Source organism: Mytilus galloprovincialis, chromosome 3, assembly GCF_965363235.1.
Source record: "Mytilus galloprovincialis chromosome 3, xbMytGall1.hap1.1, whole genome shotgun sequence".
NCBI lineage: Eukaryota > Metazoa > Mollusca > Bivalvia > Mytilida > Mytilidae > Mytilus > Mytilus galloprovincialis.
Window position 1 is genome coordinate 99,574,518 of NC_134840.1, and position 26,902 is coordinate 99,601,419.

Sequence of the window (26,902 nt, forward strand, 5' to 3'; positions counted from 1 at the left end):
CATTGTCTCAAAATATCAATCGGTTATTTGTACTGGGCTCGAAACAGGTAGAAATGCTCGGCACAGCCTCGCTTTCTACCTGTTTCTAAGCCTTGTACAAATAACATTGATATTTCGAGACAATGTATGGTTATTCTATATATATTTGTAATAGCATTGCCGGATATCTTTATAGAGTAGTGAATTTGTCTCAGTTTTCTAGTCAGTCTATCTGTCTTCATATAATTTTACATTTTTAAAAGCCATTGCCTCACTTGTTTCCACTCAGTCTTATATCAGCTATCGGATGTGGAGTGTCAATCTTGTTCCTGGTTATAACAATTATTATTCATGTTGTATTTTGGAGGTAAGTGCATTATTAATAATACAATGAAATTGTTGCCATGATTATACATATGATATAACCAGCTAAAATAAGAGAGTTTGAACCAATCAATCAAAATATCAAGAAATTACAAGTATGTCGATGATTTTTCTCATGGCTTATGATACAATCGTAGTCCTGTTAGTTTCTATTTTATTAAAATTACAACTTCAATTCTTGATTATCAATAAATTTAGTAACAAAATTGAGAATGGAAATGGGGAATATGCCAAAGAGACAACAACCCGACCATAGAAAAAAACACAACAGCAGAAGGTCACCAACGGGTCTTCAATGTAGCGAGAAATTCCCGCTCCCGGATGCGTCCTTCAGCTGGCCCCTAAACAAATATATGCTAGTTCAAAAATTAAATAGTAACAAATATATGCTAGTAAGTTTCCAATAAATTTACCTTTTCCATATAAATTTCTTTATGTGAGATCAATAACGTAGACGTTTAGCATCATTGTTTCTTAATACAGCATAAAACTTAAAAGTATTTAACGAGATCAGTTGCCAGTTATTACCTATAACATATGATAGTAAACAAAAATGTTCACATTCTGAGAAAGATTATCAAAGTAATAACTGTTTATCTAGCAAAATGATAAGAGATTAATCGATGTTTGCTCTTAAATTAGAATACCGTAGCTGTATGCTGAAAACTTTTTTTGATTTTTTGTCTTCAATGATCTTCAACTGCGAACTTTATTTAGCCTTTTGAAATTTTTTTTACATGAAAACATCAATGATGAGTATTTTTTTAACGAAACACGTGTCTCTCATGCAAAGTGATTATCCAGGACATATAGAAAGCGTTCATTGCAAACAAATGTATCAATACTACACAACTCTTTGATAAATTAAGTAAACATTGAAAGACGACCCAAAAATAGACGGTGAACCATTAAATTGCCATATCAATTATAGTGTTAACATAACGTGTTTAAGATGTTAATAAAGATTTGATTCGTGATATAATTGGCGACTATTTGAACTTCACTATTGCAACAACTATATATCTATCAAGTCGTCATATCATGCAACAGTCATTTAATATTGTTATGGGAGCCTTCCAATTCCGTCAACTTTGTGATTTTGAACTGTAAACAAAAGCATATTAAGGAAAATGAAAAGAAGCTTGCAAAAAAAGTTTTTTATACTTTTTATGCTCTTTATATTTCAGTATCTATTTTAATTCACCTGTAATTAATGATACCATTTATACTTTTCAGCCAGTTATATAATATATACTTTTACTTTTTTCATGAGAGTAATAATGATTGCTAGTTGAGAACCGTACTATGCAACAAAATAGATCAACCACTGCAAACAAAATTACCCACCATTTCATATTATAGGGTTCTTTCCAATCAAAGGTTTTGATTTATAAATCGTAAAAAAGTCACCCTTTTGACAGATTTAAAGAAGCAACTAATATTTTATTTACTCTTTTGAAATATACTGAGCGACAAAAGAACAGATACACTTATTTATTATCAAATTTTCAAGAAATAGATTTCACCATAAAATTAATAAAAACAAATGTATGAATGACTAACAATCAATTATGCATACTAAAAAAAATATAGTATAGCGGAGTAACAGTTTTGGCACAATTTCAAAAACAACAGATGAGACAAAAAATCTCGAATAACAGTACGTTTCATCAGATGTTGACAGTTTGAACAGTCAATATCTCGGGTGTCCACCATTGGCATTAATTACTGATTGAAGTCTACGTCGCATAGACAAGACAATTTTGGAAACTTTAGCCTGAGGCATGTTGTTCCACTCCCTTTGGGACGATTCTTGCAGTGTAACAGGTTGGCGTTGCCTTGAGCAGACTTTGCGGTTTAGTTCATCCCATATGTGCTCGATGGGATTCATGTAAGAAGATTTCGATGACCATGGCAACACATCGATGGTTTGTTGCTGCAAGTATGCATTTTTAACACGAGCAGTGTGGGGACGGGCATTGTCATGCTGAAATTTTATTCCAGGTCCATATCTGTTAAGGAAAGTTACCACTTCCGTTGACAGAATTGCATCTCTATAACGTTTGGCATTTAGTGTTCTACTGACTATCACAAGATTAGTCCGGTTGCGCGTAGATATGCCGTCCCAAACCATGACACTACCACCACCAAATCTGTCATGCCCTTGGACACAACAATCTGCAAATCGGTCACCTGATCGTCTTAAAACTATTGCTCGACCATCTGAATGCTGGAGAGTAAATCTGGACTTATCAGAAAACAAAATATTGCTCCATTCATTATGGAATCTCAATCGTAAACGAGCTTTACACATCTTATCCGCTCTTGTCTGTGTCGTTGTGTCAGGGTCGGTCCCCTATATGCACGTCTAGGACGAAGATTAAAAGACAGGAGTCTTCTACGGACTGTTTGTGCACTTATACGTCTGCCCTGAACAACACCAGTCGATGTCCTAGGAGGCATAAACTTATCCCGCTAATGCCGTATACGAATGAATCTGTCGTCAGCAATTGTTTTTACTCGTGGCCGCCCAGACCGATGTCGATCCGCCGTAGATCCAATCCATTTGAATCTATGCTGTAGCCGATATAATGTCAATCGTTTAAAGTCAATTTCTCATGACACAGCAGTCATACCTATGCCGGCTTGAATCATGTCAATTGCACGTTCCCGTAATGCAGGCGTAAGACGGGTCATTTTGAAATGTTTTCTTGAAATTTTGTGAACTTACGACTGCATACAGAAACAGGTGTTGAACAACATCAAATTTAGTCGAATTTTACTAACAGATTTTTTTGCACGTGCAACTTTTCCAAAATTTGAATTTAAAAACTGTGAAGAACTCACTTATTGTACAGGTAAAACATCAATATGTATGGGACGTAGTTTTACCTAATGAAAGCGTGTATCAAATTTCATTTTATATCTTTACTCTTTTTTTAAATATTAAGAAAATAAAAGTGTATCCTTTCTTTTGTCGCTCAATGTATATTTGTAATAAATGACAACGCATATGTTAAACTTGTAGATACACAACATCGATTAATTTTTTCCTCGATTGTGACTCCCCGAATGTGCTTTATCACTCGCAGTGATTTCGTTAATGTTTCGTGTTGCTCAATATTTGTATGTAGCTGTATGTAAAGGGTTTTGTTGGTGTTGTTGGATTGTTCCTGGTTTTCCGTTTTATTGGCCCATACTGTTTTATTGCTTCGGTGTTTGGTTATTTCCCTTGTGGTCTTCATTCATTTTTATGTCCGTAATCAGTGTTCTACTACTAATTGATGGGATATTTTTCCCTTCGCATTTCGTGATTTATGTGGTTTAACATCTATGTCATATGTCTGTCAAGCATCGAACATGACCTATTAGCGAATATGACTGTTTAGTCGAGTGTGAATTTGCATTGCTAAATGACGTGTCTCTACCGTTATGCATTTAATAGTAATGTTTTTGTGGGTATTGTATAATGTCTGACAATTTGTGGTTCCTAATCTTTATTTTAGGTACATTCCACAGATGTCTTATTTGTCAGTTTAGTCGAGTTATTTATACCCAAGCTTTAAAAAAGTAGGGGTAGACTGTGTAACCTCTGTCTATCCGTCAATCCGTCAGTCCATCCATTCGCGTTTGTTTTTGTTGCACTTCAGTGGTTCTGTTTGTCCGTTATATCTATAAGTTTGACTGTCCCTCTGGTATCTTTCGTCTCTCCTTTCTCGATGTAGTTTATTCGTTTCCCTAGATTTTACTTTTTAAACCATATTTGTTTCTCCCAATAGATTTATTAATTTGGAACAAAGGAATACTACTGTAGATTTTACTTATACTATGTTCTAAAAAATGCATATAAATTGCTATAAAAGGATAAATCAAGTTTCTTAAATCGATTTTTTCTTTATTTTTTTGCAGAGATGTAAAGAATGCTCAAACAAAAACACTAATGAACTTGTGTGTGGCATTAATTTTGTCGTATGTCATATTCTTAGCTGCTATAACTCAAACAGAGAATAAAGTAAGAAAGACTTGAATATTGTCGTTTAGTATATAATTGGTGATCAATTTATTTCAAAACAGAAAAAAAGAAGAATAAAAATACCAAATAAATATGCAATTATATAATCGAAGATGAAATGAAAGCGTCTCGTTCAAAGACAAAAAAAACTTGAATAAGACAAAAACAATTGTCTACCTTAACAACATAGAAAGGACCAGTTCCTCGAGAAAACTCCAAGCTTTTGGAAAAACGGTAAACAATACTGCTTATTTCGGTGCACGTGATCTTTATTTCTATTTAACGATTCGTAAGGTCCATTTCAAGAAAATATATCAGAATTAATTAACCACAATAAAGACCAGCAAAGAAACAAACAAGCCGTGAAATACGGGGGAAATCCGATCAAATTTGCGATTTATATTGTATTTGTAGTGTGGTAGCAAAGAAGCATTCGCTACTGTGTTGGTTTAATCTTTTATTAAAAACCAATATGTACTACTCATATATGTATGCTACCGGGTGCAACTTTCAAAACACATCATCCTCTGATAACTTTAATGAGTTTAAGAATAATTGTCAACACATTGTTATGAAGAGTAAATGATTAGTAAGATGCGCGTTTGATAGATAAAGTTAACGAAATGAAGATGGTGTTATTGCCTTCAGATATTTGTCACGTTATTATATATGTAAAAATGTATTTTGTTAAATCCTTATTCAAGGTTGTTTGTTCGGCGATTGCAGTTGCTATGCATTATTTGTTCCTAACAGACTTTGCTCTCATGCTGGCAGAGGGTATTATTTTTGTGCAAAAAATAGTGTTTCTTTTTAAAAATGGATCTATAGTTAACAAGCTGATACCTGCGTGTTGGAGTAAGTATTAATTGAACTCATCATAGATGTAAGGATTGATATGTTGTTTGCGCCAGACGTGCGTTTCATATACAAAAGATTCATCAGTGACGCCCGAATGAAAAAAAGTCTGAACAGCCAAATTATTGATGACTAATAACTACAAATAATCAAACCCCCTTCACAATCTATTTCAAAATTTACAGCGATAACTTTACAAACAAATGTAGGTATAGATTGTCCAGCGAAACACATTGTTAAGTACAGTAATGTTGATTATGAATAATACAAACAAAACAAAACAGACTCATTTGCTATTTTTTCCTCGATATGAGGTAAATGCAAATATGCATCTATTCTTGGTCACAACTGAATTAGGAAGATATGTTGATAAGAAATGTCACATCAGTGAATCACAGAAAGACTTTCGAAGCAATTTGATAATAAAAAAACTTTTAATAAACGAAAGACAAAACACAGACAATGTGATTTAAAGACATCCCTACCCATAAATGTAAATAAAGGCAACAGTAGTATACCGCTGTTCAAAACTCGTAAATCTATGGACAAAAACAAAATTGGGGTACGGTAACACACTAAAACTGAGAGAAATGCATTAATTATAAGAGTAGAACAACGACACAACATTAAAATGTAACATACACAGAAACTGACTAAGCATTAGACAAAATCCGATGAGAATAACAAATATAATATCAAAACCAAATACATGAATTTGGGATAGAAAAGTACCGTGACACGTCGTTCGATACAAAGAAATACTTTATTTTACAGTTGTTCCTGCGGGTATAGTTACCATTTCTGCGGGTGTGACTAAGCTTAAAGGATACGGCAATCATCAGTTGTACGTATTAACCACTATTTATCAAATAGTACATAATAAAAAGACTGTGAAGTAGTTGAAATATATTTTGTTTAAAAATATATCCCTAAAAGACAATGCAAGCATGACAGATTAGGCCAACATTTGTGAAAACAATGTTGTGCCATCTATCGGAAGATTAAAGTCACGCCCATTCCGAATACATTATTCTTGGCCAATGGTAGCACTTGAACTCTTCAATTTGGAGGTAAAAACACGGTAACGTCTAGATTCTACACACTTAGTAAAGCTGGAAACGAAAATATACGTTAGCATTCCTGCATTTGTGCATGAAACATGCACAGGAACTTCTATCAGTTGATTAAAAACATTCAATTTACCACTAAATAGAATCGTATGTTTACTGATATAAAGACTTTTTGCACATTAAAAACGTAGCAATTGTTTAGAAACACTTTCTACATTCACACGTGATCATTTTATATGCGATTTTTGATTGGATGCAGCGAGTTTCGACTGCAACCAATAAAAGTCCTTACCCTGTGTCTCCGAAATTTTACCGCAATCTGCCAAGGGTGAAGAGAACGGGAGTTAATCGTAACACTTGGCTAGCGAAGATGATACAGCTGATGACGAGTAATGAATGATTTCGTCCAGTGGGCATTTTCTTGCATTTTTGGGATAATAACATCTGATGTAAAATGATAAAATTTGAACTTCTGTTTCATATCCTACCGAATATCCTCATAATCAGTTTTTAATAATACTCCGAAATGCTAAGTGCTTATCTGAAAATCTAGAAATACCAATGGTCAAAGACTTTACTCTGAGGATAACGATATGGTACTTTTGCTGAAAGCATCAATACTCCAATATTGAAGTTGACATGTATATCGGGATTCACAATACTAGTTCGATAACATTTCAAGCATTGTCGAATTCAGGGTATGTTTAGTTAAACACAAAACCAGTTAACGGTATAAGAACAGCCTTCTGTTTTGATTAATTAAATGTTGAAAAACTTACTTGATTTTTAAAAATAAAATTGTATTTTGCATAGATGATTGAAATAAACTTTGTTTGTCAGATCTACCGTCACAGATCAGATACAATATTTTCAGTAATGGCCTTATTAACATTATTGACAAATATTTTTATCTTACCACACGAACACAAAGTTCGTGTTTATTCGATCTTTTCTTTGTCACCGATTCAATTCATGTTATAAATAAAGACACACTACATTTTGATAGATTATAAGTGATCACAATTAAACATACTTTACTATTTTGAGGTTTCACTTAAAGACGAAGTTTTGTGATTCATTAATTAATATGGAATAATAAAAAAGGGTGACTATGAACTTATTTTATACTATGAATTGCATGTGTATTTTATCATGTTTATCTTTTAATTCTATCGTTTTCAGTGTCTATTCTATTTACATGTACACACACGTATAGTAATAAGACAGTTATGCATTTATGATCGTAAGGACGATTGCTTTTTTATATTTTTCAGCTGTTGGTTATCACTTGAAACAAACCTCATCTGGGCGTTCATTGGACCAGCATTACTTGTAATTTCGGTATGTAAGAACGATAACGTTACAGATTCAGGAATTTTATGATAAGACATTAACTATGCCGTTAGTTTTTTTATCCGTCATTTTTACCATTACCGATCATTGAAATTAATTAATATAACTTAATACGATGTTTGAATGTCTCGATATATTTCTGTTGTGTCGTAGTTATCTCTTAAATTTGATGTGTTTCCCTCAGTTTTAGTTTGTAACCCGGATTTAGTTTTTTTCTCAATCTATTTATTAATTATGAACAGCGGTATACTATTTATGGCTTTATAGTAAGAAAACCATGAATGAGAAACCATTTCTGTTTTTCAACTCTTAGAGAAAATGTACACCTTGTATTTGTGATGTCAAGGAATGCTATTCCTATGCACATTATATGTTTTACTCTATCAATTACTATCTACAAAACAGTTATATAGCAAAGATAAAATTATTTTACAAAAATACAAGCTAAATTCCGTCAACAGAATTCCAAATACATCCAAAGCATAGTTTGTTTAACAGGAAGGTCAATTAAATGACACTCGATTTTTCGCATATGCTCCGGCAAAATTAATCAGCTACTACAAACATCTCTACCAATATCTCAGATATCTGAATACTATAATATGTTTAGTGAGATTGTGAATTAAAAGGCGGACAAAAGATACATAAGGGACAGTCAAACTCATAAATAAAAAAATAAAACTAACAACGCCATGGCTAAACAAGAAATACATGTTATTATGATTATGTAAAGTGTTTTTCTCAGTTCATGATCTACCCGAAGTTTTTAATTTTTTTTAGTCATTCCTCTGAAATTCAAACTCTGTACATTTAGAAAAAATGAAGATTGAGAAATAAAATAATATTATTATTCCAGATCAATATTATTGTCATCTTCATCGCAGTATATAAATTGATGACCATTCAAGCGCATGCTACGAAAACGCTTAAAGAGAAATCTAAGTAAGTTTATTATTGATGATGAATTTATAAGGATGGATTTATCTGTGGTATCCTTGACTGTAAAATTTTCATATTATGGAATCAGTTAAAGTATCGTTGTTATATTCAAAATAAGATCAAATGTGTATAAGCATTTCAGGACAGATGCATGTTTTATTAACAACCTGTTAAAGATTGCATTGCTAAACATTCTAATATGGCGTTCTTTGAACGATTAAAGTACGCACCAGTCGTAAATATGAAGTATTTATTATGACACAATAATTGATTTAATATGTAAATAAGCTGAATTCGGCTTACATTTAACCCCATTTTCAGAACTGTTACTACTGACCAGATCTGTACATTAATGCAATAACTACGATAATAGCAAAACCGTGTAAAGCATCTAACATGTCTGATGTCAGAATATGTAACCAAAAAATCAAAACAAAATGACAATGATAATTATATACATGTAATTCCACTGTTTATAAAAGAGGGACGAAAGATACCAAAGGGACAGTCAAACTCATAAATCTAAAACAAACTGACAACGTCATGGCTAAAAATGAAAAAGACAAACAAACAACAGCATACACGACACAACATAGAAAACTAAAGAATAAACAACACGAACCCCACCAAAAAACTAGGGGTGATCTCAGGTGCTCCGGAAGGGTAAGCAGATCCTGCTCCACATGCGGCACCCGTCGTGTTGCTTATGTGATAACAAATCCGGTAAATAGTCTAATTTGGTAGGTCACATTCAGGAAAGGGAAGGGGATTGCAGTTACGACGTAAGGAACATATCCGATATCATTTGTGATACGGTTATTCCATAACGGTCAACCAACTCGTGATGGCGTCCGTAAAATTTACGAAGGGATGATTTCAACTTCACCATTTGGAACTCTTGGTTTAATAGCTTTCTTGTGAGCAGCAACCCTCTATCAAGAAAATCATGATAGGAAATGCAACCACGGGAATATCGTATCAATTGGGAGATATATACCCCGTATGCAGGTGCTGCTGGAATGTTGCTACTTAGAAATGGAAAGTTCACAATTGGAAAGCTGAAATCATCTCTTTTGTCGTAAAGTTTTGTTTTCAACCGACCCTCATTGTCAATTTCTAGATGTAAGTCAAGATATGAGGCTGACTTAACTGTATCTGTAGTATCCTTTATCTCTAGCTCGATTGAATAGATGCGTTCCACATAGTCACCAAATTTTGAATTATTTAGTGAAAGAACATCAGCTATGTAGCGAAAAGTATAGTTAAAGGATAGTGCTAACTTCTTATCTTTCTTCCAATGAAGTTCCTGCATAAAGTCGGCCTCATAATAATAAAGATACAAGTCGGCAAGTAGAGGGGCACAGTTTGTTCCCATTGGAATGCCGACAGTCTGTTGAAAAACACGTCCTCCGAACGTAACAAATATGTTGTCAATCATGAAATCAAGCATCTTGATAATATCAGTTTCAGAGAATTTTTTGTTCGAATCAGAGTGATCCTTTACAAAGTAGGATTTATCCCTCCCTAAGACAAGATACTTGTATCTACGTTGGCCATTCTTTTTTACGAAGCAAAGCAATACCAACTCTTTCAATTTGTCTTTTAGTTTGGAATGTGGAATACTAGTGTACAGAGTAGAAAAGTCAAATGTTTTAATACTGTTACAAGATGAAAGAGAGTTAGATTGTATGTACTCTAAAAGATCTTTGGAATTTTTAAGTATCCACATCTGATTCACGCCCCCTCTAGAATAGGCAATTTCACAATAACTTTGAAGCCTGTCTTTGATTGCTGATAAAATAGATGTTAATAATTTAGAAAGAGGTTTCGTGGAGCACTTGGAAGACCGAGCAATATACCGTTGTTTGTAAGGACACTTATGTAGTTTAGGTATCCAATACAGTGATGGCAGATCCAGTTCTTCATCTTTGGTTGAAATTCCATATAACATATTGATAGTTTAATCAATATCTGATTGGTTAAGACTATCCCACGTGTCATTGAACAAATCTTCATATTCCATTCTGAGGATCATATAGCCCTTGGATGGTGTAAACTTCCCAAAAAAACGTGTATGGTATAATGGTGTATGGCATATGGTGCAATGGTGTAAGGTGTATTGTGTAAGGGGAATGGTGTAATGGTGTTTGAGGAATGTTGTGATTGTGTAACGTGCGATCGGGAATGGTGTGAATGATGGTGTACGACATTTCATTGGTTGAAAATGAAGTTTGTTTTATTTATTTTTTTCAAATTGTTAACCTAAACAATAATAATAATCTTAATATTTGAAATGTAATTGCATTACGGGTAATTTCGAATCGTGTAGATAGAATCGGGAATGGTTTATGGTGTAATGTGTAAGGTGTATTGTGCAAAGGTGTAACGTGTATGGTGTAATGGTACAAGGTGTATGGTGTAATGGTGTGTAGTGTAATGGTGTATGGTGTTAGTGGGAAGTTTACACCATCCAAAGACTGTATCATCTTCTGAAATATCCGGATTACATCGCGTGACGTTACTCGCAGTTAATGTACATGATGTACATAACGTTTTGAACTTCTTATTCTTCTTAAATTATTAATAGCAATAATCATTATCATGCTCAAATTTATTTCAGACGATAAAACAACTTATAATTAAATGTTGATCCGTGCTGTTTAGCAATGGGTATGCCGTGTTTAGTTAACTTATAAAAACATGCGGATAAGAAAACAAAATGTATGCACATTAAAATGTAATGTATTGATAGTAAACAAAGCATAGGCAGTGGAATAAAATATTCATTTCCCTTTGCTTCGCGAGATATGACGATTTTCTCACCCTCCACAAATCATATTTCCCTCGGGCAGAGCCCTTGTGAAATATGAATATTCTTGAGTAAACAAATCTTCATATCCCCTCAAGCACAGGAACTAAATGTATAATATTATCCTCACTCAATAAAACATAATTTAAAAAAAAATGTAATATACCACATGCCGTCAATCATTATTTAAAGTCAAAACACGAACATAACCAATTTTAAATATTTTATAAAATATGTATGTTGTCCTTTCATAGGATTGGTTTAAAAGGCATCCGTGTTATGTTACCATTGTTTGGAGTTATGTGGATAGTAGGAACATTTTCGTTGAATGAGGATCTTGTCATGTTCCAATACCTATTTGCAATTTTCAACTCTCTCCAGGTAATGTATACATATGTATTACGCACTCAAATGTATTCCCAAGATAATTAAAAAAAAGTGCTATGAAAATATAATTACAGTTTATTAATATGTCAGCGACAGGTTGTTTTTCTTTTGAAAATATAAGGAACTTTTAATACTCAAGCGTCTATCCCATTTACTCAAAAAGTTAAGATTGTTTTAAATTAAAAGGTGCTATGAAAAATAGTTGTCTGAAGTACTAGGGTTATAATTTAATACGCCAGACTCGTGTTTCGTCTGCATAAGACTTATCAGTGACGCTCATGTCATACCAGTTTAAAGCCAAACAAGTACAAATTTGAAGAGCATTGAGGACCCAAAATTCCAAAAAGGTGTGCCAAATACGACTAAGGTAATCTACTCCTGGTATAAGAAAATCCTTAGTGTTTAGGTATATGAAAAAGAAGAATTGGTATGATTGCCAATGAGACAACTATCCACAAAAGACCAAAATGACACAGACATTAACAACTATAGGTCACCGTACGGCCATCAACAATGATAAAAGCCTGTACCACATGGTCAGCTATAAAAGGCCCCGATAAGGACGAGAAAACTAACGGCCTTATTTATGTAAAAAAATAAATGAAAAACTAATAAGTAACACATAAACAAACGACAACCACTGGATTACAGGTTTCTGACTTAGGACAGGCACATACATAAATAATGTGGCGGGGTTAAAAATGTTAGTGGGATCCCATCCCTCCCCCTAACCTGGGACAGTGGTATAACAGTACAACATATAGTCAATTAATATGTCAACGCCAGGGAATATTTCTTGAAAATATAAAGAACTGTTAATGAAAAACGGACGATGAATATGGTAAACGTGTACTAACAGTATATTTAAAATCAGAAGTCAAAGACAAACAAGAAATCCATAAAACTCATCATATAAAGACTGGGCAACAGGAACCTTCCCCAACTCCGGCGTCTGTGCCATGTACCCCGAAAGGTTAACCAGATCCTGCTACAGGTGCAACATCCGTCCACTGGCCAATGTTAGTAAAGTCGAGAGAAGTAAAGAGATCAATGTTAGAACAATGGGATCTGTGAAACAGATATTCGATAACGGTCAACCAAATTGTGTTTGACCTTAGATTGAAAACGTCCTTATTAACTGATACCCTTTATCAATTCAAAAAGCAAGCTATGAATTATCCGTTCATCTGGGATAAATATATTTTATATTCACATGATTCAGGATCTGCTGGAATGTTGCTACAGGGAAATGAGAAGTTCACAAGCAGAAGCCACGGAACATTTATTTATAACCAATGATTGTTATTTAAAAGTTAACAGTTTTTTTTTTAATTTAACAGACCGAGAAATAAACGGTCTTTCATGTGATCTAAATATTTGTGTTTTTAGAAGAGAGCGTTATACCATTCGCTTTTGATTGAGCCTTCCAACACGTTTGTTTGCTCCATAACTGATAAGTCTATTGAATTTTATGAACCAAATGATTTACATAGAGAAAGAAAAACGTTTTTCCTCGATTTTGGTTTGTAACCCGGATTTGTTTTTTCTCAATCAATATATGACTTGTAAACACCGGTTTACTACTGATGTCGTTATCCAACATGTCCAATGTTTGATATTATTTTCTTTAAATAGGGTCTCTTTATATTTCTGTTCAACTGCTGCTTGACTGACAAGGTATTTATATTTAACAATAGAAAGAAAATATCATTGACTGTCATTATCTTACTATTGCACGTTTGGGAAAGGTTACATTTCAAGAACACACTAGATATGTCAAAAACAAAATTTGAATATGCAAATACCTTCACTGAATGGTAAAAACGATCAATTTCAACCATACAATCTGAAGACCACCTTCGGGTGTGAAATTTTCTCGCTGTGTTGATGTCTTGTTGACACTTTCCTACTTTCCGTTCTCATAAGTAATCTAAGATGGTAAATGATTGTAAGTTAAACATATACGCAACAGAGTTTAAGAAGCGGAATTATGCAACTAAATGTAACCGTTTTGTTGTTCCCCCCAAACCCCATGATTAAAATTCCATTCTCAGTCCTGTGTATGGTTAGATTTCAACACAAAGTACAGTGCAAATATCTTTGATATGCAGGGTCTAAGAAGCGGATTTATGCAGCCAAATGTAACCATTTTGTTGTTCCCAATTAACAAAACCCCATAATTGAATTGTCTCATTCTCAGGCTTGTTCAGAGTTTGTTTTTCGAAACAAAGCACAGTGCAAATATCTTTGATTGTCTATAGTCATGCAATATTTTAGTGTAAGCATCATAACTAGTATCCACAGGATTAAAGCAAGATGCCCGTTTTTCTACATGTGAAATCAACTTCATTTACTAAAAGCAATCTAAAAGATTTCAGGAGATGTTAAGTCAACATATAATAAGTGACTTTTACGTGATGTTAATCTTTGAAAACTACGGTTCCTTCCTTGAGTACCGATCTGTCTTATGAAAATTTGTTGTTTACGTCGAAGAGCAAAGAATGCACCTACAGTGCCTCAGGATGTCCTTATTTTTATAAAGATAAAAAAAAATTAAAAATCAAGAAATTCCTCATCGTAAGGTGTAACATGTGTTACTATTCACACCTAGTAGTCACCTTATTATCTATAGAGATGCGTAATAAGACCGTGTGTCCTGTTTTATTAAAGAAGATTCCAATTCGCATAGGTTTTGGTGATCAAGCTAATAAAATATTGATTAACGACAACTACAAAGTTTTTAATATTTTATCTATTGGAACACATAAATTTGTTAAGGCTTCATTTTGTGTTCCCAATAGGAACAAAAAGCATACAAATATTACAAGTTTTGCAGTTTCGTCAGGACCATTAACGTTGAAAAAGTTTTGTAGATAATAGTTATGTTTAAGTTTACACTTGTCATTATAGACGACACTTGTTTCCGGTGCTACTAATATTTGCGATTTCGCAGTTTCACAGGAACATTGTATACTCTATATTTATAGTAATTATATGCAAAATTAAAAACAATAGCAAAAATCGAAAAAAAAGGAAATAAACGTTCATTTAACATTCCTCGTTTCAATTCTCAATTTTTGTTATAACATTCTGTAATGCTGAGCATCAGAAAAATCTAGGCTGTGACAAAAGAGGATAGTTTTCATATCCTACATTACGTGTGATACAATAACCAAAGGGACGGTAATCCAGGGATCTCCATGGATGACAATTTAACAGTGGAGGAACTTTCACCATGAACAAATTTCTTACTTTTGCAAATCGATGCTTGATATTCAAACATTTTTTTATCAAACAATGTCGGTCCTGACAGTTTAAATTTTGATTAAATTCTGTCACTGGCGAATTGTAAAAACATACACTTTTTCTCGTCATTTCTCCGTTGACTCAATGCTAAATTACCGATACCCATGTCTACTTGTACAACAAATAAAGAAATTCCGTTAATAAAACTAAAATTTTGCAAATCGATTAAGTATATTAAAACATATATCTGCATAAGAATACTACTTAAAACAGTTAAATATCAGGGCAAATTCTGTCAAACATCGATTTAAAAAAAGTTAATTTTTCGAGATTTTTTAAAACGGCGGATAATGTATATGGAAATATTGCATCAAATCAAGTATTTCTATAGTGAGACTTTCCTTGATTAAATCATTTTTTTTCCATGCAGAATCTCTGATGTTTCTGTTATTTTCTTAGGTGATATTTCGATATGATTGATTTCAAAATTTCTTGATAAAAAAAAACATTATTTTAAGGTAACACGATACCGAATGGCATATCTCCCGATTTCCAAACTTTTTGACACACGTGTTCTTTGAATCGAGTTACATCGGAATATGTAATAAAAATAGGGGTCACCATTTTTGTTTTCTTGGTATTTTCATAGGAAAACGTCAATTTTGGCGACAAATTTACCTAGGTATATAGGGGAAATGCCTTTTTTCGGCTTACCTTTTTAGATTTTCCAATGAATGGCTATGTTCTTATATACGGAGAAAAACAAAAAACTAACATAATATCCAGAATTGCATACTGAATCCATACACGTATAGAAACTCATATGTCACCATCCTTGTTTTTGAGATAAAAGGCTTCAAAGTTTATTTATACCCTTAGAATTGGACCGAAAACGTGTGACGTTATTGAATGCAGAATGTAACGTAACGGTATTACTACTCAGAGATATTGAAAACAAAATATGTGTCGGGATCTGAATGGTGTTTATTTTATTTTCATTTCTGCTGTGGGGTTTCGTAAATTTCCTAGTAATGCAATATGCAATTCTGCTGATATAATTTATTTCGTTCTGCACCTGGAAATTTCACTCACATGAATTAACATTAATCTCGTCTGATTTTCACAATGAGCATATACTTGAAACTTGCTTGAACTGATTGGTTCCACGTGAATCATGCATAAATCAGGAACACGTTGAATTCACGTAAATTTTTAAAATAAGATTATTCAAAAATTGAATTCAAATCATGAAAAATACCTTCGTATTTTTGTAAAGTTCATGTGAAAATAACATAAAAAAATTCACGTGGGATTCATTTGAATTACTGAGTTTTAAACTTCATCATTTAAGACAATGGTGGTGTCGCTACTTCATCAATGCAGAAATAGAGTACTCAAGTTAAAAATTTGATTCAGTTAACAGTTTTATGATTGATCGGTGTTTGATGGTTTATTTAACGTTCAGTGGCAAATAGTTCATGCATGTTCGGAACGATACAATACAATTTTGAAAACAGTCGGACAAACCTTGCAAACTGTATGCAAAATTTCACAGGGTCATTTGTGGAAAAATATTTATGAACAAATCTTGAGATCATATATGCATTCTTTATAAGTAAAACAAACTGCACATGCGAAACATAAAAGTTTCAGCTTGAAATGCCATATTTAGGAGATGTAAGTCGGAGTCTGCGTGCCTTTTATATTTTATCAAAACGCCTAATCCAGCAACCTGTCATGAACAAAAAATAAAGAAAATCCAGACGATATGCGCACTTTTAATATGAGTAGTAACACCAGGTACATAATTGAAACCTGAAGCAAAAAGACTGTAGTCCTAAATAATAAGCCGTATAAACCCTGTATACACCAAGTGCGGGATTGTTCGTAAACTTTGTCGATTTCTTTGAAAAAATTAGAGGCAATGATTTAAATTTTAACAACTGATGTTTCAAGTGATGGGTGTAAATTGTAGGATTGATTGTTGGTTGCTTAACGTCCAGTGGCAAATATGTCATGCATGTTCAGGACGAGAACATGTTTACATCAACAAAAATATTTATAGTTGCAAGTGGATACTTGGGACTGGCTTAAATCAGACACTAACGGGACATGTTTTTTTTTTTTTTGCCGAGTCAAGTTCCCATGTATTTCTTAGCCTACGGTAACTTTCTCAGGCCTTATTCTGATGTTGCTGTCTGTCCTGTGTAGACTTGGTCTATGATATAACGACGCTAGCACTTTATTTTTAAAATGTTTCCGAAACTATATCGGATTTACTCTGTACAGACTGTTTACACTTGGAATACCGGAAATGTTATTCGGCAAAATTACCAATTAAACCACTTTTCTACATTCCATACTAACAAACTATTTTCTGTATGAGTTTCAAAGTGTGGTTGTATTGTGCCTTTTTTGCCTTATTCTATCCGTATTGAAGGGGAAGGACCTTTATCGGGACTCCGGGGTCAGGTGTTTTTAAACTCGGGATTTCGGGATTGACCCTTTCGGGATCTGGGAATTCGTTTTTTCGAATTTCGGGATGGCGGGATTTCAATTTTTTAAATTCGGGACCTCGGGATTTCATGTTTTTAAGTCCGGGATTTCGGGATCAGGACCCCTCCTATTCAGTATTCTCATCCAGATAAATTTCCTTTTTCCTTTTTGCCCGAGCGGTGTTTTTGACGATCATTTTAACACGAATTTATAGCTGTACAATTAAGTTTCTATAGACAAGATTTCTATTTTCAAAACAAAATTGCATGGGGATACGGCGTTCATCATGAAACAGTTTTTATTGCGAAAATAAACTAAAAGTTTAAAAGTAAAAAAAAAATAAAATGATAAAACTCAGTCTATTTTCCATAAGAACATAATTATAAAGATAAATCGTGCAGATGCTAAAATATTAAAGAAACAGAATATGAATTAAAAGTAAAGTAATACATTGTTTAAGGTTAACAATGAGCAGAAGAATTACCGGAAAACGATAAAACAATCTATGTCGAAAAGTTAACCGTTACGTATTGCATCAAAACTCTCGGCACTCCGCATTTAGAAAAAGTTGCCGTTAAAAATGTAACATAGTTATGATTATCCAAAATATTTTTTCTTTATTATTATAATCACTTTGTGATTGCAAAATTTGCTGTATTGGCTTGTATGTATGAACGATATTCGATAACGTCAGGAACGATAACTCGTGGCGTAACGTCATTCGGTATCGTGTTACCTTAAGTGTGACACAGGAACAATTATTTTGACAGATATATTGGATATACTCTTACCAGAAAATAGTTAACAATAAAATGTATAACAATATTTGTTTTCTTCTTTGTTTTTGAAAGGTGTTTTTCCTGTTTTCTGTATAATTTATCTTTCTTTAGAAATAAATTTATACATTCCTTTTAGAACAAAAAACTTTGTTCATCCCAAGAAAAAAAAAACAAACAATGCCCAACAATTATTATAGATAGATATTCTATACCTGAACAGGTGAAGTCTGACTGAGGTATACTGTTACATAACAATATATTGTCAGGTAGACGTGTAAACCAAAAGCAACCAGGTGACATTTAACTTCCTGTGTATACATGTATAACCAGAGTCTAAATTTTGTGATATACAAAAGTTTTAATAATATCTTCTCTTCCCCGTGTCAAACCAGAACTTTAAGAAAATATGAACTTTATGAAAATTTCTTTAAAAAAAAAATGTTTGCTTAAAAAAATTATTAAATATTCATGTTTCCTTAATTATTTTAAAGAAATATTCTTATTCAAATTTTATTTTAATGGATTTTTTTTTAATACATAGAAATTTACACGCGATTTCATTGTGTATGATTTTAGTATTTATTTTTTCAAATTTAATATTTTAAGCAAAATCCAGGCATCCAATAAATCGATATTGAAAGTTTAACTTATTTAAAAAAAAAAAAAAAAGTTATTGTATACATTTCAACAGAAATATATAATTGTGTTTTCCCGCGTTTCGTTTAGTATAGCGGGAAAATATTGTATTGACGGGTACGGGTCGTATGAATATATAATAGGGTCACACTTAGTGAACAATGGGTATACTTTCTGGTAGTAAAGCATAGGGTCACTTTCTAGCTGTCGTGCAACGAGTGAACACTCAACATAAGATGGACGCCGAAATTCGATCCGAAATACAAAATGAAGTGCAAGCTGCATTTCAGACCACCCAAACTACAATATTGGATAGCATGACCACCCTTCTAGATAACCGCCTAGAATGTTTCAACAAAAGTTTCCAGTCTACTCAAAAAGCTTTAGCGGAATCCCAATTGGCAAAGTAGACGAGACGTTGTCCGATAACTACAAGTTCAAGAAAAGGGGGAACGAGGAACAACATAAACATAACAGTAAAGTTTTGGTGAAGTTCAAGGAAGCTAACAGTGAACTAAATCAGGAACATCTCACAAAGGACAATATCGAGTCGGCCAAGGACAAAATAACAGAAAGTATGGGTTTAATTAGAGACAGACAAAAGTTAATAAAGCTAGCTGACTCATCAGAAGCAGGTTGGAGAGTTGTTGCAGAATATACCGCTAATCCGTTAGCTGAAAATTCAGAGGACGAGAAACGAATGTACAAAGCCCAAACAAGATCTAGAGCGGAGGCAAAAATAAAGAAAGAAAAGTTAAAAAGGAAACCAACTTCTAGTTCACCAGCTCCGTACACTATTCCCACAAGAACATCCCATATCGGCAGACCAGGGAAATGTTTTAACTGCAATAAGACGGGTCACTGGAGAAGATAATGTCCAGAGGTGACAAGAAATGCAAGTCAGAGTCGACCAAGTGATAAGTAGGTTTAAAGATTAACGATCATGTAGAGGCAGCTGTTTTGGAGAGTGGAGTTACCACAGACAGTCCTTTATACCAGCTATACCCTAAGATGTGCAAGTTACTGCTAGGAAGCAGAAGTGACAATACTATTAAATCTTATTTTTATGCATTTAGACGTTGGGAACAGTATATAACTAAGCTAGGTTTTGCTGCTTTGCCAGCCCAACCTATTCATATTGCACTTTATTTTACTCATTTGCTTGAGCAAGGTTCGACTTTTCACCCTATTGACAATGCTAAGTACGGAATTAAATGGGCACACGAGATCAATGGTTTGACCGATCCTACAGAAAACTCATTTGTCTCATCCATACAAGAAGCCGCAAAACGTACGGCTTACAAAACAGTTACTAAAAAAGAACCGGTTACTACTGATATGTTGATACAACTTTGTGAAAAATATTCAGATTCAGAAGATTTGTTGATTGTAAGGGATTTAACTATGACTTTATTAGGGTTTGCAGGTTTTCTAAGATATGATGAATTAAGCTCTTTTCTTTTTAGCAATGTTAAAGTTAAAGATGATTTTCTGGTTTTGTATTTAAACAAAAGCAAGACTGACCAGTATAGGCAAGGAAATGAAGTGTTGATTTCCAAAGGTTTTTCAGTGGCTTGTCCTTTTAATATGTATTTGAAATATGTTCGGTTAGCAGGCTTTGTTGAGGGGTCAGAAATGTTTTTGTTCAGACCTGTTTTTAGATCAGGGAATAAAAAGCTTAGTTACACGTCAGCTAGAGAGAACATTATTTCTAGACTTAAATTAGTCTCTGGTAATTTGAATTTAGGTTTACATTCACTTCGTTCCGGTGGGGCAACGGCAGCCGCAAATCATGTTGCTAACGATAGTAGATGTTTGAAAAGACACGGGAGATGGAAAACTGAGAAAAGTAAAGATAGTTATATCGTGGACTCCATTGAAAAGAGGCTTAAAGTGTCACAAACACTGGGACTGTAACGTCACTTTTTTCCTGATCCCCCGTTCTTTGTATTTTTCTATCGAGCATGGCGGGCTGTCGGCAAACTAAGATTATGTTTGCGTTGTTTATATTTGCCAAGAGTATGTAGTTAATACTTGTGTTTTCCCGCGTTTCGTTTAGTATAGCGGGAAAATATTGTATTGACGGGTACGGGTCGTATGAATATATAATAGGGTCACACTTAGTGACCAATGGGTATACTTTCTGGTAGTAAAGCATAGGGTCACTTTCTAGCTGTCGTGCAACGAGTGAACACTCAACTTTAACTTTTGATGTACATGTATATATGTTGATATTTTTACTGCATTTAATTTGCCAGTACACACATGTTTAAGGTGTAGGTCAGAGCTCCTGGCCCTGGAGACGGGATTGCGCACTTGGCATCCACTGACACAGGTTTCTAGAGAATTTTGGTCGATTATATCGTTTTATCTCTAGTTGTTCCTGGCCGGCCCTGACCGTCTATGAAGGGTGCATTTAGTTGGAAGTTTGGTTTTGGTGTATTTGGATAATACGTACATTTGAATTGTATGATGTTTGAATATGCATTGTAATTGTAATAATATGATGACAATAATATTTGTAAATATTTTTAATACAATCTGGCGTCCATCGAGCATGACGGGCTGTCGGCAAACTAAGATTATGTTTGCGTTGTTTATATTTGCCAAGAGTATGTAGTTAATACTGATACAATTGTTCTGATTACAACAACATTGTATACTCGACAATATTCAACGACAGAGTTATCGGTCCTGAATAGGACTGATATAGGTGGGTATGATGTTCATGTTGGTGGTAGGTGTTGCTGTACAATGTGTATAACATTATTGACAGACATATTTTTAAAGATCTATAAAATATGTGTTCTAACTATAATATCAGAGCGTTTCCATCAGTTTTAGTTTGTAACCCCGATTTTGTTTTTTGTCCATGGATTTACGAATTTTGAACAGCGGAATACTACTGTTGCCTTTATTTATAGGCATCTTAAGTCAGGATTAGGACAGTTTGAAATCTTGCAGTCAAACCCTAATAAATCTAGACTTGTAGTTACTCGTTAACTTTCCAAAAGGATCCATAACATTGTGTTTCCATGTGCAGAATATCCATGCTGTGGAATGTTTATATTTCATCTTACGGGCTTTAGAAACATGGCAAATATCATGGCTTATCTGATTTTCTCCCGTTTTGTTGTACAAATATGTGTATTGCAGAAAAATATCCTAAGATATCATTTTGATTCCCTTAGTTATAGCTTTTTATCGGACCCATAATAAAGATTTACGGAAAATTTTCCGAAGTCTACCGAGATGTTAATTTTTTCAACAACCTAGTAAGCGAAAATATAATTATTATTTTTAAAATGATGCCTAAAATATCAGAAAGGCTTTTTTTATTTCAAAGTATGAACTCTTAGACCCCTCTACTTACAACCCTTGATAAAGATGTAAATTATTTTGCTTGTTGTATATTGGCTAATTATGGGCTGAATACCTTGAATAAGCTTAGACTGATAGGCACGATATTTTTTCACGTGAAATTTACTTAGAAAATAACAATTTTGTTGTGGAACATGTAATCAATCTTTTAAAGATATTCCGAAAAATTAGTACAGTTTACAGACATGATAGGAGTAAATACGGTAAAATTGTATGTTTATGTGCAAACTTGTGCGCTCGTAAAACAAAATTGCTGTTTGAAAAATAAAGTGCTGCTCAGTATGTTTTTTTTCAAATGTATTTATATTACATATTAAGACAGTTTATGTATTTATTACTCGATGATGATAAAAAGCTCAAATGAACAATTGTTATAGATTCTTACATGTATATTATAAGAACATTTGATTTTTTCTTTTTATGCAGGTAAGTTCTTGCAATATTTTTACGTGTTTTATTAAAGGTTTTGTACGAAGTTCGTGTTACTGCCCTGCATTAGCTCCTTTTCATGAGCATCATGCACAGAAGTCATTACGCCAAACACCACGATCGCAAATATTGAAAGTTTGTGTTTGATTGTTTTGAATTGAACAGGATCCAACTAGATACAAAAATTAAGCACAACGTATAATATAACATTAAGCTTTGGATCACATGATAAGTTTTTGTATATATGCAGATGCGTATACGTCTAAGTATGTGATACGGTTGCTACGTTTTCAAATGCCCGACCTATAATACTGGATTAAATATCTATTTTTATAATTCATATTTCCATTTACTGAAAATGCACTAAGTCGTCAATCTTTATCAAGAGATTTCCTGTCAGGTGTATTGATATACCTGTATAAATTTTAATCAGAAGTACTCTTTGGATTATAATACAAAAGAGCCCAAGGGTTATTTTTTTTATAATTGCTAACAAAAATGGCGACAGCAAGAAAAACGAAATTTGAATTTTGAGAATGGCATGCAACATTTGACAATGACAAAAGATAATTTAACGATGGCGGAGATAAATTGACGATGGCGGATGATATATTAACGATGGTGGGCTGCCATCATTAAACAGGTCATGGAGATACGCCAGATGAACTTTTCGTGTACTCAAAGGTCATCAGTGACGCTCAGATCAAAATAGTTAGAAAGACAAACAAGTATAAGTTGAAAACATTGAGGATATTCCTAAAATTTGTGTCAAATAATAATAATAATTAAGTAGATGAGTATTGAAAGTTATATCGCCTCAAACAACATATATGTGTTTACTATTATGTATGTATGTTGTGTATCCCAAAATTGAAATACATGTTGTGTACTTTATCTTATAATTTGTATATATAGATTGTAATGTGTTATACTATTTATAGGTCAGAAAGGGTTATCGTGAGTACCAGCGAAGACGCACCAATCGCATGGATTTAAAACTATCTACCGAGTGTACTAATAATGTGAGTATATAGAAAACAAATGATAAAAGATTAATTAGAAAGTATATAAAACCAAAAATGCACATTTATATTTGTTTTATTTATGAACTTAAATTGCTACCACAAATGAAATTAGCTTCTGCATAGGTATCCCTAGAGGATTGATTTTATTATATGTTGTTCCTATGACCATTATCTACAAACGGTCTCTCAGATTTTAGATAGAATGTATAGAACAAATTTTACACCTAATTAAACATTATCTTCTTTTATGTGGTTAGGATGTTTACACTAATTAGAGATTTGTGAGATAATTGAATACCATAGACACAATCTGAGACACTCTTTTGAAGCCCGTGATGTGTTGATCAAGATTTCGTTAAAATTTTCTGTATAGTTAAAGAGATGATAGAGCTAAATTCATTGAAGTAAACTTACCCAGATTTTGCCAATAATTACATAATAATTGATTATATAATGATTGCATAATAAAAATATTGCATTCATTTAAAAGAATAATCTTTTATCTATCTATATGACTGTATACCTCTTTTATTATTTTCTATGCATTCATAAGAAAGTTACAGCATTTCAAAGGTTAGTGTTTGGAAGTAAAAACATCTTTGTATTGTGCTACCTTAAGAGCTTGATATATGTATATGTCGATAAAATTGCAAATAATATAGCGATATTGTGCTGAATTATACAAAAATCATTAGTAATGATGAAATTGTAACTTATTAAAATGTAATTATTTTCTACCTCCTGTCTAAAAGGTAGAAGTAATTGTATCAAGTATAAAATAAAATAGAAAAGATTAGTTTTGTTTCAAGGTTTTAAAAAAATCCATCAAACATCAACCATTTAAATAGTTGGAATAAATAATTATTGCTCAAATGTTGATCGACGTGTGTGTCGTTACACAATCATTACAAAAATATTGTTAGCTAAAAACATTTTATTACCAATATATCAAAACATATTCACCACTAGTTTAAGGTTAAAACTCTGTCTCTATGATCTATGCATATTTCATTCTATAATCGATAATTCTTGATTTAAAATTCATAATCATTACTTTTCGTACAGGACAAACTAAAAACAGAGGATGAACGACAGAATCAGTGCACAGAAGAAACGGACAAAACACTATAACAATGGATGTCAATGCAATCTTGTGCAGTGTGAACTAATTTATTTTAATACATATACCAATTCATGCATGATTGTTATTATACTTATTACCATTTAGACTGGAAATGGAATGTGTTAGAATTTGTGGTTATGTTTGGCGTGTTTATATATTTTTTACTTATCTTTATGATAGTTTACTAATACAGATATTTTATTTACCTTATTATTGAGTTCATTACGAGCATATATATCAGATAAGATAACAGATTACACACGCTTAACATACATGTTTTATGGTCAATATATAGATCCGCAATGCGAGTCAAAGTAATACTGCGACTTTTGCATGAAGCATACAAGTGAGTTCGATTCCCGTTGAGTATAAACAATTTGTCAGTATAAAGATCTTACTCTAACACTGATTGGTTCAACTTTCAGACTGATATAAATTTATAAACGTCCGGATACTAGTATTATTCCACAATCTGTCTTAATAGGACGTTGGATCGTAATTGGTCATAAACTCAATAAATAAATTATATATACACATTTTATAAACACCTAAAATGTGTAAAAAACGACACCAATATAAAAAAAAATTATTGTAATAATAAATATTGAAATTGTAAAAGCGTTGTAGTCTTCAGTTTTAATTGTATAATTTACAAGATTGTTATATCTAAATCAGAATAGAATGATATGATTCGTTTTACATCATAATCATATAGATAAAGGATATATGTTATCCGAAATATTAATAGATAATTACTGATATGTAAATATATTTTGTTATGATAATATTTTGTAAATAATTATTCTTTCTTGTACTATATTAGTAACATTTTATACGTTTTTTATGCAACTTTTTTTTTGTACTTTTAAAATGTCTGTCGATGATGGAATATGTGCGTATTTGTTCTGCGGTTTCATGTTGTGTCGACTATTATAGTATTTGTTTTTCGGTTTCTCTGTGACGAATGGTCTTGTACTTCTAATACGTTCGGGTACTTCTAATACGTTCAGGTATTTCACATCCAATTTTTTATGGAAATATTTTTTATAAAGCACAAAGGTGTCAGTATTCACCTCAGACACTTACAAAACCTTTGAATAGACTTATTAAGAAGGGATATAATTACGATACTGTTGTCAAGTCATTAAAGATTGCATATTTTGGCGTTAATATTGAGTCACTGATAAGGTCTTTGCATCGGAACTAAACACATTTATTCTAAAAACAGTTGTTGGCATGACACGGGTTATGTTCTTCTCATATATGTTATGATGGTATGATACTAAACCCCTAACGGGAAGGATTGTGCCTGATGTTCATATGATGAAATCATAATCTTTCAGTCAGTTTAATTGAAGTCTGGAGCTGGCATGTCAGTTAACTGCTAGTAGTCTGTTGTTATTTATGTATTATTGTCATTTTGTTTATTTTCTTTGATTACATCTTCTGACATCAGACTCGGACTTCTCTTGAACTGAATTTTAACGTGCGTATTGTTATGCGTTTACTTTTCTACATTGGTTAGAGGTATAGGGGGAGGGTTGAGATCTCACAAACATGTTTAACCCCGCCGCATTTTTGCGCCTGTCCCAAGTCAGGAGCCTCTGGCCTTTGTTAGTCTTGTATTATTTTAATTTTAGTTTCTTGTGTACAATTTGGAAATAAGTATGGCGTTCATTGTCACTGGACTAGTATATATTTGTTTAGGGGCCAGCTGAAGGACGCCTCCGGGTGCGGGAATTTCTCGCTACATTGAAGACCTGTTGGTGACCCTCTGCTGTTGTTTTTTATTTGGTCGGGTTGTTGTCTCTTTGACACATTCCGCATTTCCATTCTCAATTTTATTGTGTGTGTTTGTGCTGTATTTCTGCCACGAATTGCTGTCAATTTAGCGACATGTGTTAACATTGTCATATATATGGGAGGTTCAGGTGATCTTTAAACCAGGTTCAACCCGTATTTGTATTAAGATGTCCTGTAAGAGTTGGCATGGTGCATG

The 26,902-nt window shown here is 33.0% G+C and overlaps 1 protein-coding gene and 1 long non-coding RNA gene across 2 annotated transcripts in view; both read left to right on the plus strand.

The window, feature by feature from the left end:
- Positions 1–26,902, plus strand: part of LOC143069520 (uncharacterized) — a 384,816-nt gene that overhangs the window by 260,474 nt on the left and 97,440 nt on the right. The window lies entirely within an intron of this gene.
- LOC143066664 (uncharacterized) lies at positions 6,005–23,778 on the plus strand. The gene is made up of 6 exons (XR_012975727.1): positions 6,005–6,074; positions 7,575–7,641; positions 8,510–8,595; positions 11,656–11,782; positions 13,424–13,465; positions 23,697–23,778. It is a non-coding gene; the product is annotated as an uncharacterized LOC143066664 (long non-coding RNA).